Genomic DNA, 15,010 nt, shown 5'->3' with positions numbered 1-15,010 from the left:
TCTTTTTGTTTGAATGGTTATTTCATTTTGAATATGAAGTGTTTGTCAGAAATCTAGGCATTTTTCACAGTCCCAGACATCACAAAGATTTAAGAGGTGATGTTAATTTTGTAAACATTCAGTGCTTTAAGTGTACCTTGTTTTCTCCCATGCCCTGCCATGAAAGAAAGATACATGCAGTGTTACTTCCAAAGGAAGAAATATTTTTTCTCTTATCTTTCTGAGCCTGTAAAAGTAACCCCAGAGATATGTTAAAGGAGATTATAGTATGTCCCACTGCAGACTTTCAATGTTGTTAACAGATGGCATGCTCTCTGTTACAGTGGAATTGGCTGTGTGTGCTCTACCATTTGAGTTTCGTGCAAGTGGATCACTTTCATGGATGGAGTAGACGGTAAAGGCAAGCTCTGTGAATATAGTCAGATCACTGGAATAACTTACGAGATGTGTAAGAGAAAGAAGCAAAATCACACCTGGCATTTTTTTCACTATGAGAAATATTAGAGATTAAGAGGCAAAAATGAAAGTATCTTTAGTAGGCTCCCTCCGTGTCCTCAATATTTCCTGACCAAAGCTGAAGATGATGTAAATTTTTCTTTTGGTACTCAAAATAGGAAAAAAGGAGGGTGATAAATCCTGTTAGTTTATTACCAATAACCGTTAATGATGCTGATTTAAGAAAGGATACTAATCAGTTCACTTTAAGGCAGAACCAGCAGAGATGAGTGAGCAGAGCACACAAAATAACCCTTTTTGAGTAAGTCGTTACTGCTTATTATCTGGGAAGTTTCATTGAAGAATTTCAGTGTTGCTCAATGAGGTTCACCCCACAGCCTGAGCAATAACCTGCCAGGAATTATGGAATGGATTTGGGGATTAAAAAAAAAAAAAAGTTAGGAAATCTAAAAGAATGGAATGAACTCAACCTTTAATATAGGCACAGTCTTCTCAGTCTGTTCTAAGAAGGATTTAAAGGTTAATTTGAGCTAGCTATCACTTTGTCATATACCAGAACAGTCAGAAGGATAGTTCCTGCTTTCTCGTCAATACAAATTGAAGTTTCAGCTACCATTTGTAGGCTTGGCTGTTTATCAGCATTGTGAAAGTACCCCTCACATCCTCCTCCCCGTCATGAGCCAGCATTCCTGATATGCTCTTTATAGGCCAAATGCCTTGACTGAATCCCAGGCAATTTGAAACCAGCTGAAAACTCACATTCGTTGCAGGGGGATTTGGATCAGGACCAGCAACAAGAACGTTGCAAATTAGGAATGATGTGGAAAAGTGGGTGTCATGGCAGAAATATGTGCGTGGGCGCTTGTGTAAAACCTGTACACAATATGCTTGTGCTATGCATGCTTTCCAACCATTATTTCTTTTTAGCAGCTTATTTTAAAACGCAATTAGAAACTTTAATATGGATTTGATTCCTATTTTCGTAAAAAAGTAAGCAGGGAGAATCTGTATGAAGATATGTTTCTTTTATTCTGCAAAAGCAAGCAGAATTTGAAGGCAGGGAACAATTTGAAGATTTCTTGAGAGACCCACAGGAATATAATCTTACTTTTGAGAGAAAAACTAAAGTGCAGCTATGAGCTGTACCATTTGAACAGGACTCGTACTGAGCTGTTAAGTGCATGCCATATGTTGTTAGTGCACACTGGCTGAGTGATTATTTACACAATAAATCAAGATTTGACCAAACAAATCTTTCTTCATGTCGCAAATATACTTTGCTGGCTGCATTTTTTCTGGCTTCATCCTGAACTCCCCCCTCCCCATACCTCCTGTTTTCTTTTTTTCTGCAAGGATTTCCAAATGCCTCTGTGTGTGCTGACAGCACCAGGCATTCATTACTGGGAGACTCACTGTCGAGACAATGAAACTATGCAAGGCAGGATGGCGTTGTCACTGTCTTCTTCAGAGCCTGCCTTCAATATGGGAAAAGTTCCCTAAAACAGCTTCTACCATGGCTTCCCTCAGGTTGTTGCGACCTTTTGTTTTTGTGCAACTGGAGCTTCATTAGTTTGTTGCCTCATGCACAATTTCCAACGGCTGCTTTAAAGACATGTTAATTATAGTAATAATTTCCAACTCATTTACCAGTCATTGCCTATTTTCTTGCAGGGCAAAAGTGAAAATAAGATCTTGTCCAAACCACTCCTCATTGAACAGTAAAGCCCTAAGTCAAATCTCTATCTGGAATTTTTTTTCTCCAGCAAATTTTGCCAGAAGCAGTCGTTTTTCCAAGGTCTGTGCAAGTAACTGCATAATGCAAACACTAATACTCTAGATCATTTCACATGTTAGTAATAGAGGAAGCATCTAGCCATCAGAAGAAGAAGAAAAAAATCTATTAGATAGAATACTTAATTTACTGAAAGCTAAATAAGCTCGTTATTCCATGCAAGTTTGCAGTTACAGTGCTTTTCCTTTAAGCTTGTGAACAAGCCTTTGGGCTGCACTGCTTATTTGATCGTCATAACCATCAGTAGCTTCACTGTAGAAACTCCAACAAGACCTCCCTGTTTTGGGGCTCGAATCTGCGAGGAACAGAGTACCACCTGGAAAGTATTTTATGGCCATGGTTTCTAGCATAGACAGTTCCAACTGGCCTAGGCCTTTGGCCAGGATTTATCAAGAGAAATATAGTTATCTTTTCAAAAGGAGCCAAAGGTAGTCATGTATGAATATAATTGATAAATGCACACTGCTGTCCGTTTGCACATGCAAATTTGCTAATATAAATACAGACTTGCATGCATATTGATTATCTTACAGACTTGGTCTTGAGTTTAGCCCTCAGCCTTATTAGTTTCTCTGATCAAATCACATATTTTGACTAGATGCAATCAGAAAGTCTGAATTCTGGTTCGGTTTTGGTGTTGCATTTCATGAAACACCCTCATTGAAGCTTGTTTAAACACTACTTGGTTGCGCAATGCACGAAGGAGAAATCCCCTTTTCCCAGCTGATCTACAGGACAGGAAAGCAGGCGTATGTCATCAGCCGTTCCCTCCTGCTGTTGTGCATGACTGCGAATGAAAAGTCTATGTATTTCCTGTGACCACCCTCTCCGCAGGTTGGCGTCTCAAGCCGCAGGACAGCTGACCGTCAGTGTTAGCTGCTGGTATGTGGTGATTTACTCGAGACGTGGAACACAGTAGTGTACCTGCTGTTGAGTCAATTTGCTCGTAAATTATGTTTGCTTTGTTTCCCGCACTCGCTGGAATGAGAACAGTCATGTTAACAAAACTGTGGTGATGTAATAATAGGACCATAGAATTATAGAATCATTTGGGTTAGAAAAGACGCTTTTAAGTCATACGGTAGTACTTAAAGCTTTGCTGCTGAAGGTGACCACATTGGGAGTGATTCTAATGGTGGCAAGCCTGTTGCTGGGAGCTGGGGAGATTCCTCCTTCAGCGAAGATGATGCTACAGTATTTTTGCGTCGAGCACTTGGGTAGTTTCAGCTCAAGAAAGGTCGTCGTGCTTAATGAGCACGAGTACTCTGATGGCTGGCGGCGGGAGAGGAGCCATGGCTTTGGAGTGCCTCCCGCAGCAGCCGGGACTGCGGCGCTGTGCGGGCCCTGTGCTGAGCGGGGGGCAGCGTTTATGTAGGCGCTCTCTCAAAGGAAAGGGAAATGCTCAGCAAGGCACATCGTATATTACACATGTCAGTGACAGCTCATTCGTCACAGATCTAGTAACTGAGCAAAGGGTATGACTTTCTTTAGAAAAGGAGGTTATTTTAGTCATTTTAAAAATTAATTCCTTTCCACTAATGCACAAATGAATCTCCAACATTTTAAAGTCTGATTACTTGCCTGAATTATTTTTTTTATTAATTAAAAGAACAACTCACATTGAATAAAGGAATCTCTAATACTTCCTAGTTCAACCATGCCAGAAGTTTTTCAAATACTGTGTTCTTTTTTGAAATTTAGAAGTTTCTACTTTATGATCTTGAGGAAAGGCTGCACAGAGATTTAGTAACAGTTACTGAAAGCGAGCATAGATTTTTACCTACAATTTCAGAAGAGGATTATAATAATTTGTTATTTTTCAGTGGTGGGTTCGAACTATCATTTGTGAGCAAAGGGACAAACACACACGAAGGGCAAGGTTTAAAAGGATAATATCTTGTCTCAAGTAGAAATTATTGTGACTTTTCTGATTTTTATAGTTTGTAAGTTTTTATAAAATTGTGAATTGTATTGCAGCAAATTCTTGTGATTGCAAGTACAATTTTATGTTTTGTTTCTTTTTGTGTTGCTATCTGCTCATTTTTGAATGCTCCAAGGGAATCCAGGTCTTCCTTTCAATATCTTTAAAGCAAGTTAACATTAGCAGAGAGTGCGTGATGACACAGTGTGACCACAGTGGGTGTGGGGTGAAGATTGCTTACGGTTGCCCAGACACAGCTTCTGCAGATGATACTGGTGACATTTACTCAGGCACAGACCACTACGCAAAGTGAAACCTCTACTTCTGTGGGCAGATCGGTGCAGAGGTGGTGCGAACATTTTTGGAAAGAGTGGAAGACATTTATGGGAGTGGGAGAGGAGGTTATCTTTGTGCACGGGTGGCCCAGCACCCAACATCTCCGTGGCTATAGGGCTGCACAGGAGAACAAACATAAGTATCCCAGCTAGTTTCTGTCAGACCAGTTCTAAAAACCTGTTATTTTGAATTTTAGTCACTTAAGTGTATATATGTATTGTAGGAGGGAGAGGGGGAGATTGTTCTTTATCTAGCATAACTCCATGAGAATATATTCGTGGATCTGATCCAAGGCATGTATATGAATACCTCCTTTCTTTGTTATCATTGTTTTCATTTTTTTTTTTTTTTGCTTGGTATTCACACATGTTAAATCACATAAGTGTATAGTCATTTGAATTCTCAAGGCAGTATGCTGTCAACTGCTTTAGAGTGTTGTCCCTTGGGAACCCCGAATGTGGTGCTCGTTCCCTTGTTTCTCCAGAGAACAGAGATGTAGGGATGGACAGAATATTAAATGCATCTTTTTTTTCTTTTTTTTTCCTGTGTTAAAAAGATGAGTGCTTTATTTACCCTCCATATAGAGTATTTTATTGCTGTCTTGGAAAACAACAGTCTGTGTAGATGATAATGGCTGTAATCGCATAAATAAGGGCTCACTGTAATAAAATTCTGGCACAACTGTGCCAAACTGTGCAATTTGACAAGGGACTGATTTCAGTTTGCTACATAGTTCAAAAAAGAAACCAGGTGAAACAACTGAATGCTGACATTTCAGTAGGAGTAATAAATCAAACTGCTGGGGGGACGGGGGATGTTCCTATCTTCAGAAAGAAGCCTGCTTTTTTTACACCCCATGTCATTTCATATTAAAGACTAAAAAAAAACCCAAAAGAAACCAAACTCACAAACAAACAAAAAAACAAAACAAAACAACCTGTTAGATAAGCTCTGTAGTTTACCAGTGTCACAAATACCAAATTCATTGGAAGCACAACTGGGAAATATTTAAAAGAATTATCTTTTTTTCTGTGTTTTTCCAGTAACCTCTATCTTTGTAGTCCTGTCACAGCTGTCCTTTGGTATTTGTCAGGAAGAACTTTCATTGAAAACTGATCAGTAGTCTCAAAAGTAATCATTAAGTGGGACATACCATTAGGTCAACATTAATTTCATCCATGTTTGTTTCTGGCATGAAAGGAAGCACTGTGTCAGTGTGGTGAGATCTTGTCTCTGCAGGAAACTTGCACAGGTTGGGTTGAGGACTGAGGGGCAAAAAGCTGTAATAATTTTGAAATGGCCAGCATGGCACAAGCTTTTAATTGTGGCTAATATGGGAATTTGTTTTGCACAGCATAAGCGATTTGTTGGTTTTGGAAGATTTTGTTTATCAGGTTTCTGTTTGTGTCCCACCCTACTGTTTGCCTGTGAGGTCTTTGTTCAGTTCTCTATTACTGGGCTAAGGATTTGTCCTGTAAACCTGTAATGATTCTCCAATTTGTTCTTTGAGAAGTAATACTGTCATGGTCAGAGGGAAGGGCAGATACAAGCTTTTCTTTTTTTCTTTTCCTGAGCAGATGAATTCTTTCTTGGTCCTATGCAGTGCGTATAGATAATACCTCTTGCTGTTTTCCTCTCTCTCATGCACTGTGAGCTATAGCTAGGGATGAATGCTTTCCATCATCTGGTGTAGTAAGTGCCATCTTAAAATTTTAAGCTCTTAGCTTTAATATCCAAAACAAAACTTATGTATCTATAGGAGTGAATAAATTCTCTTTCAAAAGACAATAATGGAAAAAAATTGGTACAGAAACAATAAAAAATACTTTCTGATGCACAGCAGAATATTTGAACTCGCATATGACCTTCCTTGATATCACTGTTAACCTGATTGCATTTTTCTTCACATCTCAAGTGATGGGTTATTGAAGTATGTCCACTGTTCATTGAATTTATCAAACTTTTGTGTAATTTTGGTGCTATTACCCATGGATGAGTTATCCAAGTGACATATGCAAAGTGTCTCATTTCTAAACAGTGTTCCTATGGTTTTGATATGAATAATGAAGCATCTCAATCTATGCTGTGCAGAAATGTCTGTGAAACTTATTTGTTGCTGTTAATTTGTTGGATTCGCATCAGTACTCCTGTGCTAGCTGACCCAGTGCAGTTCAGCTGCTGGTTCACAGGAGGATTTTCAGCTCACTGTTGCTCTCATGAAAGAATTGTTGACATTGAACCTGTATGATAGAAGATAACAGAGCTGGAAATATACCTCCTACCCTGCTTGGAAAGATTGGCCCTTTCGGTTGTGACATTTCAAGGACTGAAATAGATCACGGTAATATTAAGTCATGGTTATTTTTGCTCAGAGATTAATGTATGTAAGACTTCAGTGTGTAGATGGACTATATATATATATTTAAAAAAAACACCTTGTGGAAGAGTCAAGTGACAAATGGGTTTGAAGATTACTTGAAAGTATAGCTGAATGACACTAGTTAGAATTACAATCTGAGGTTACATCCACCTGGTGTTCCAAGGGACTCCTGAAATTAAAATTTAGGCTGTTTCCCTCCATGTTTCAGTGGTGTGTGCATTGTGGTGCATAGACTGATGACAATATATAATGTGAACTTTTAAAATTAATTTTAATGAGTTATGTGGGTCTTATGCGGATTATAATACTTACTATCTTTACAGAAATTAGAGCAAGAGAAAAGGAAAAGATCTGGTTTACTGAAGGCCACCAATCTGCTCTCCCAGAAATAATATATGAACATTAGCAACATTTGCAGTATAACAACACTCTCCCGTGATAAGTACCAGATGAGATGCTATAGTGTTGCAACTGAAGTGAAAGCAGTTTCAATGGAACTCATTGTTTGGCACTAATGAGTGTAGATGGTCTGAGTTGGACTGCTTCACCAGATTTTCATCTAAGAGAAGGCAGGGGAGATCTGCTCACAGGACTCCCCAGACCTGTTCTGGGTCTTTGTTCTGAACCTGGTCTACATCTGATAGAGACCTGGAATTTGTTAATGGGCACAGAAAGTCATAACAAAAAATGGTGATTGATGTCTTCTGTTCCATAACAAGATCTTCCTCTGAGCATTTTAAAGAATTTCATTTTATTGCACCTTCTCCAGATTCTATTAAGAGTGCTGTAATTCCGTAATGCCTAAGTTAACTTAATGTACAGGTGACACAGGTAGAAATAATAAACATTGAAGATGCCTAATATTCATAATGACCTATCTTCACTTGCTTATAATATTGCCACATTTTAGTAATTTCAGTTAGTATTTTTTATGGGAGATACTTGCCTCAGCCTAAATTGTTTTGGAAAATGTCCAGCAAGAATGGTGCACCCATTGCTAAGAAAGCATCAAGAGGGTTGAGTTTACTTGAGTTTAAAGATATGTAACTAGTGTATTGAAAATTCTATCAATATCATGCTTTTAGGGGGTGAGGGACGGTCAGAATTTGGTGGTCATTAATATTTTTTGTTATTCTGTGAGAAAGCTATTTAGTTTTGTTCAAATTGGAAGCCTCTAAAAATCTCATACGAGTACATATCCTATTGAGAGTTGGTAGAATTGGGCAACTTCATCATCTGAAGGACCCATCCACATCAAGCATATTCTGGCTCCATATTTGTCCAGTCTGCTAACCAGACTGTGTATCTGCCTCATGACCATAATTTGTATTGTAGTTTAGGGCTTTAAGGGTCAATTGGGATTTTCCGCTCGTTTTTCTTCTTTCCTAGCTGCTCAGATTCATTGTAATGCAAGTTACAAAAGATAAAAGCAGAGTTTTTGCTCTGAATGGAAAACAGTGTTATGCCCCAGTTAAAGACCCACATCATAGTACCAAATGTATAGCAGATTTTATGTTGTTGGGTCCTAACTTGACGGGGCATATTTACTAACATAGCTGATGCATACAAAGCTGAATTCCAGCCCGGATTACACTTGTTTCCTCCTGAGATTTATGGGTAAAACCCACTTGTGCATATAGGCTTTCCACACCAGTTATTTGCATGCACAAATATGTGTTGCGTAACGGTATTTTGACTCCTTGCAGCCGTTGAACAACCATGTTAAGGGCACATGACTGAAGTTTGTGGTAATTGTACCATCTGGAAATCTGAATTCATAGGTAATCGCATGTCTGGACTGTTGAAAGATAAACCTTCTCTCTGAAGCTGATATAGGTTATATAGAACAGTCTGACAGTACTACATATTTTCTACCCCAAGTCTTCTCCAAGTCCTCTCTAAGCCTGGGAACATGCTTTACTAGTTAGCTACGACTGATTTCTGTGTTTTCCAGCCCACAATGAAGTTTTCATTTTAATTGAAGGAGGAATAGTGAATAGTTTCATAGCGAGAGAACTTTTTCCTGACATGTGCAGGAGGATAAGGGACAAATAGAAAGCCTCAGATATTCTAAAGACACAAATTAATTATCCCATTTTCTAGAACTACTCTGCAGAGTGCTGTTCAGCAAGCATCATATAAAAGCACTCCTCATCACAGTGTTGGTTCCATCATGACAGCAGACTTTTTTTCCCACTTTTGAAAAAAGTATTAAGCAGATTCTAAATTTCAGATGAATACAAAACTCTAACAAAAAAAGAAAAAAATCCTTTTGTTTTCTTTTCTAATGACCAGCCATTAGTGATTCTGAAAATAGAATGCATTTCGAAAGTAGTTTAAGAGCTGCTTTCATCAATCTTTATTATTTATTGGTTGACTCGGATGACAGATCTGAGCTACTTTATAGTTGGAGGTGTGGCTGATGGTTTGTGTGCCCTTCTTGACCTTGTCAAGGGCAAACATAGTTTAAAGTTGTTTATAAACTATAAATTTCATGGTAAAGAATGATGTGAAAATAAACCCAGTGTACTTCTGAAATGATTAAAAGTACATTGTGTAAACAGGATACCACAGCGGAGAAGTCTCTGAAGAGTGTGATTCTACTCCTCAGACTATTCTGAATGAACATGTAGTACAAGCTGATCATTAAAAAAGATCTCTGTCCTGCACTTGGTGATAAAGGCAATAATTTTGTGGGTGTTAGCTGCATGTAGCAATGAAACTACTATGAGATGTTGAGGTCTACAGTTTTAAAGAAATAAGGTAGAAGCAAGTTCCATAAATATTTCAAGAAAACCATTCACAATGATTAAAAAAGACTGCTCCGCTCCTGACCTCCTGAGGATTTAGGAAGCATATGGCTTCTCTTTAGTAAGAGCAGACTGCAGTGACTAGGACACTCAAACTCAAATTGGAGCCTACGGCTGTTGGACATTTGCCCTTTAATTATATTGATTCCAAGACCTGCCTTGTCTCTGGAGAAGTTTAGTCCTTCTACAGTACTAAACATACATCTCCACAATTTGGACGTATATTATAGTGTTTGAATGTAATCAGTGTATAAAGGCTATGTTAATGATTGCTACGCTGTGCATAACTTAAAGAATGCGGGATAATGAATAAAGCGAAACCAGAATTAGAGTATTCAGCAAAACTATTCAAAATGTTTTTCCAAAGCAAAGGCTAGCAATCTCAAGACTTGCAGCTCTAAGAAAAACAGGCTGTACACAATACTAAATGGACTTGCCGTGGCATGTGCATGAATCTGCTAGTTTATTCTATTCGTTCTTTACAAGACCATACAAATTACCGTGAAGATATTAGAAAGGTTTGATCCTAGAGACCTTAAACCGATTGTAAAAATGGTATAAAACTATACAGTTTGGGCACTCTAAAACTACCATTATAAAGTGGTGAAAAAAATGCATGTTTAGTGGTGCAATAAAACAGAAACAAAACCGGTTGCATGCTGATATGGGTTTCATAAACTCACCTTTCATTTGAACATAGTAGGGAATTTGCTTCTCTACGTCCTGCATGAGGTTTAAAGTCCTCCTCTTGTTTATGGGTTTCTAAGATTGTTTCTGAATGGTATATTATAATCCTGTGTCATTCCTCCCCTCTCTGCCCCATTGCCAGTTCAGCCATTAGGTTTTACTTAATGTAGAGAAAAAAAACCCCATGGAATTCTGGCACTGTGGATACTGAGGGCAACTCAATGCCCCACTGATCTATTTATTTAATTGCAAAGGTAGAACTAAACAGCAAAGCCTTCATACTTCGTTACTTAAATTCCTTTGCATATTTAGATTATTGCTCTGGCAGACAGATCTTTTAATTACAAAATTAGGATGTGAGTCTGCATTTCCTCAGAGGTGTGAAGAGTTTGGATCTAGACTTTAAACGGAGTCCTACACCTATTATTATTTTACATTTTCCTGTATGTCTTTTACTAATTTTTGGAATATTTAGATAGGAATAATTTAATTTCCTGACTCCCACTGAATAGTGTTCATACTTCTCTGAATGAGTTTATAAAGGGTGTCTCAAAGACAAAATTACATTTAATCAATTTCAGAGGTTCCTAGGAAAAGTATATTAGACATCTCACTGTGATGCAGTTCTAGACATGCTTCCCCCCATACATAGAGGTAAAAGCCCTGATCAAGGTTTGTACTGCTTTTGCTCTGCAAATACAAGCTTTAAAAGGATCCTGTGAGAGCTGATCTGACATTGTACAGATTTTTTTTCCTGAAATCAAAGAGCAGGACCACTTCTAATTCCACTTGAGCAATGCTTTTCAAGCAGTGTTTTCAACCAAAGTGTAAAAAGGCAGTGCTGGTTTTAGAAAATGAAAAGCTAGCTAGACAACTAAGTGTGTTTTAGCATGAGTAGGGGCTGTACTGGAACTCCTTTAAGGCAATCACATAAACAGCTCCTCATTTTCTGGTGGAGATGTCAAGAGACGAGCTGTGAATTCTGCTGCTTCTCCTGTAATGGGTGGGGAATTTGTGAATTGTAACAGATAACAAACAGATCTTTGGCACATTGTACTGGATATATATGTAGGAGATTTTGGTTATAAGCCTGAGGCTTCTTTTTTAGTTACAATGACTGTGATAGTAGCCAAGAGTAAGGGTGGCTAGAAATAGAAATATATTCACATCACATAAGTAGTGCAGGTAATTTCTTTATAAAAGAAAATCACCATCATGGATCAGGATAGATAAAATGTGAAAAATACAAAGAATTCTGAGGAAGGACATTCTCTCAAATTTACCATAATCAGGTCAGTAGGGATTGTTTTGGTTTGTTTTTTTTCAGTCTGTGGGGAAAGCACCTATCAGTGTTTCTTTCTGATTTTGTAGGTAGCTGAAAAAAATCTTTTCCTTTGTGGATAATCAGGGAGCTATTGTTATGATCTTTCCCATGAAAATTGAAGTTACTAGTTTCTATAGAAAAAGAATGTCAATTTGGCTAAGGAGCTTCCTTTGTAAGCATATATTTTTAGCAGACTGTTCCTGGTGGGTTTTAATCATGATTAAGTTGATTTACAAAATTGGAAGCCGATATGCAATAAACAAAAGGTGAGACAAAGCACAGTGGAAATCTCACAGCTTAAATTCGACTTAACACAGAATCAATCATCAAGAAACAGGAAATAAAACTTCCCTGTTTTCCAGAGTAGCTTTATTTAGGCCTTACCAGCTTTGCTTATGAGCTTGTGAGAATCCAAATTGTCTTCACTAAGGCAATAATAACAATTAGGAAGGCAAAGGGAGAGTGATATGTGGATTCTGTCACTGGAATTTAGAGCGATTCCACACAAGGGGAATGGAAAGGAGTGACAAGGGATGGAGGAAATATATATGGAAAGTTATAAAGTAAGAGGTTACACAATGCTAATTTCTTGTAGGAAGATTTGAAAAATGTTCTGGTTCCCTGGGCTCCATTTGAAAATTAACACTTTAGTACAAAACTGTTTATGCTCCAGATCTTAGTTGGCTGCTATGCCTAGTTTGAAAACAAGCTGCTTCTGTAATTAGTATGCTCTTATCTAGCTTATGAGACCATTTGGTGGTTAGTTTAGGTGTTCAGTTCAGTTTATGAACCAAAAATTAGGGTGGAGAACCACAGATAGGCCCACACCAGAAAACACCCTTTGGACCAAATTTAAATCTAAAGAAAAGTTTTTTGACTCTTAGCATTTTGAGCTACTTTCAGCCAAACCAGAACTATATGATCAAACATTATGGCTTTTCATAATATATGGAGGGCTTCAGAGTATGTATCCACACTAGAATTTTGCAGCTTGGCCATTTTTTGAAGCCAAGTTATGGTTTTGCTTTTCATTCCAACTACTATCACATCCCAAAAGCAGCCCATTGATTACTGGAGATGCTACATCCCATTCACTGTGAATGAAGACCTTGGAATCTATCCCTGACTGAGCAGCAGCATCCTTGCAGGTATCTGACAGATACTACCTTAACCAAGTAAGCTTATTTCATCAATCTGGTAGGTGCTGCACTTTTGAACTTTAAGGAGCAACAGTGAATATTAAAAGTGGAAAACCCACAAGAGGATATAATTGATATCCTTATAGTTTGACTGATCCAAAACATACTTTTGCAAATACATATTCCAAGAACCACCCACACAGACATTGATCTGAACAGACTAAGCAGCATTAACTGGTAATGCTTTTTCCTTTAGTGCTTTTTGGTGGTTAGCAGAGTCGCCAGTCTATTAAAGAACAGTTCTTTTATATCTGCTCCAGAATTGCCAAGTATTTCTATAAATTGATGAATGGATGATATTTTGTTATTTTTTGCTCTTGTTGTAAATCTTCCTAGATAGCTGTTGGTGTGTCTTTTTCCCTTATTCCAGTCCTGTTTAATAGCTTATTGCCTAAATGTTTGTTGGTTTTGGTCATAAGAGGGATACATATCCACAGTACTCTGGGTGTGTTATCAAGATATGTAGGATCTACTTATTTGTACGTAACTGCTATTAAGAAGGAAAGTAGTAATGTAACTGCTGAAAAATTTAGAAGTGTTTTACAGACTGTCTATATTTAATTTGCTCAGATAGGCAGGCTGATTTTGCAGGCGATGTACCTGTGGCATAGATTTTAAGGGGCTTGACGGAGTTGAAACACAAGCCTGCAGTTCAGTCAATACTATTCTAAATGATGACTGTGATGACCGCTCTAAATATAATTAAGCTCGGTCTCTTCCAGATAAAAGTGTTTAACATAACCCAGAGTGGTATATGTGGCAGATTACTGTAGAGTGGTATATCTGGTGTAGAATTCCATGAGGAATTTGAACAGCCTCTGGCACACTGTTTTTCAATAATATTTCTGTAAGGTCGAGAAGTGTGCCCTATCTTGGCAGATGTAGAGAGACGGGCTGGACAAACTCCAGCATGGGTTCTTTGTTTTGCTTTATTGCTTTGCAATTAAAAATATAATCAGGCATGATGCATAGACATTTTCCTGAAGATGGATGCATTGAATCACTTGAAACTTTTAAAATTTCTAATTGTCTGGCCATAGTAGAACTGATAGTGCAATACAGTGGCACTGTGTCCTCTGAAAAAACATTCTTCCTGTTGAAGAGAATTAGAATATCTCTCACCATTCACAAGGGTAAGCAAATAGAAAAATCATTATTTTATCTGAGCAACATGGTATTTTAGACTGGGAGCTTAGAAGATGCAGTGACAACAATGGATTAGGGTTAAATTCTTAATAAAAGCCTGAGAGTACTTTGCACAGCATATTTCTTCTTAAATAATGGCTTGTTCCATGTGAATTGAGATTAACAGACTCGTATCAAGTTCCATGGGCTGTGGCTGGAGCTGCAAATTTCTCTCAAGCTACATTTCCAAACAGTGGTGAATTCAAAGATGAGTATAAAATGTGCTGTTGATTCTGTCTGGCTCTTTGTGTTCTTTACCAGTCACAAACGGATATTTTGTTTACTGGACTTACATAGGATTTACAAGAAGAAACTTCTGGAGCTGATATAATCACAATCTTCACTCTGTTAGCCTTACTCAGTAAATTCTCTCAAATACGCTCAATTTATGTTGTATTATAACAGCACCTCTTCTACAGGCTCAGTTCCCTCAGCCTCTCCTCACAGGGCAAGTGTTCCAGCCCCATCCATTCCTGTGGCCTCCACTGAGCTTGTTCTAGTTTATCAATATCTTTCCTGCACTGAGTGGACTGCAGTTGGGCACAGTGATGTGATGTGATGTAATGACACTCACCAGTTACTCATCCTCCCTTTGCTTACCTGCCACAGCAATTTCAGCCAACACCCGGTGTGTCCCAGTCACAGCTACCAAAGTGGCATCATCCAGACCCAGGATGCTGTAGTCATACATACATGATCTATTTTTATGATCAGTAAAATGTAACAAGTCTGATTTGCCACAAGAAGCGTTGTGTTAAGAGTTGTATGGTGGTACAAATTCCAAGAGTTCTTTGATGAGAGTTCTGTCCAAACATTCCAGCAAAACTGTTTTTTGGGGCTTATTATATTAGATATTTTAAAAATGTGCTGATTCTACTTATTTTGCAAAGAGAATTTTTCCCCCTGAACTTTCTCATTAA

The 15,010-nt window shown here is 38.1% G+C and overlaps 1 long non-coding RNA gene across 1 annotated transcript in view; it reads left to right on the top strand.

Moving 5' to 3' along the window:
• Positions 1 to 15,010, top strand: part of LOC308072144 — a 118,858-nt gene that overhangs the window by 79,759 nt on the left and 24,089 nt on the right. Inside the window, exon 2 of the long non-coding RNA XR_013931546.1 lies at positions 1 to 15,010. This exon is cut by the window's left edge and continues 15,014 nt beyond it; it is cut by the window's right edge and continues 24,089 nt beyond it. This is a non-coding gene — a long non-coding RNA (uncharacterized lncRNA).

Source organism: Falco punctatus (genome assembly GCF_963210335.1).
Source record: "Falco punctatus genome assembly, chromosome: 12".
Lineage (NCBI taxonomy): Eukaryota > Metazoa > Chordata > Aves > Falconiformes > Falconidae > Falco > Falco punctatus.
This window is presented reverse-complemented; position numbering and strand designations above follow the sequence as displayed.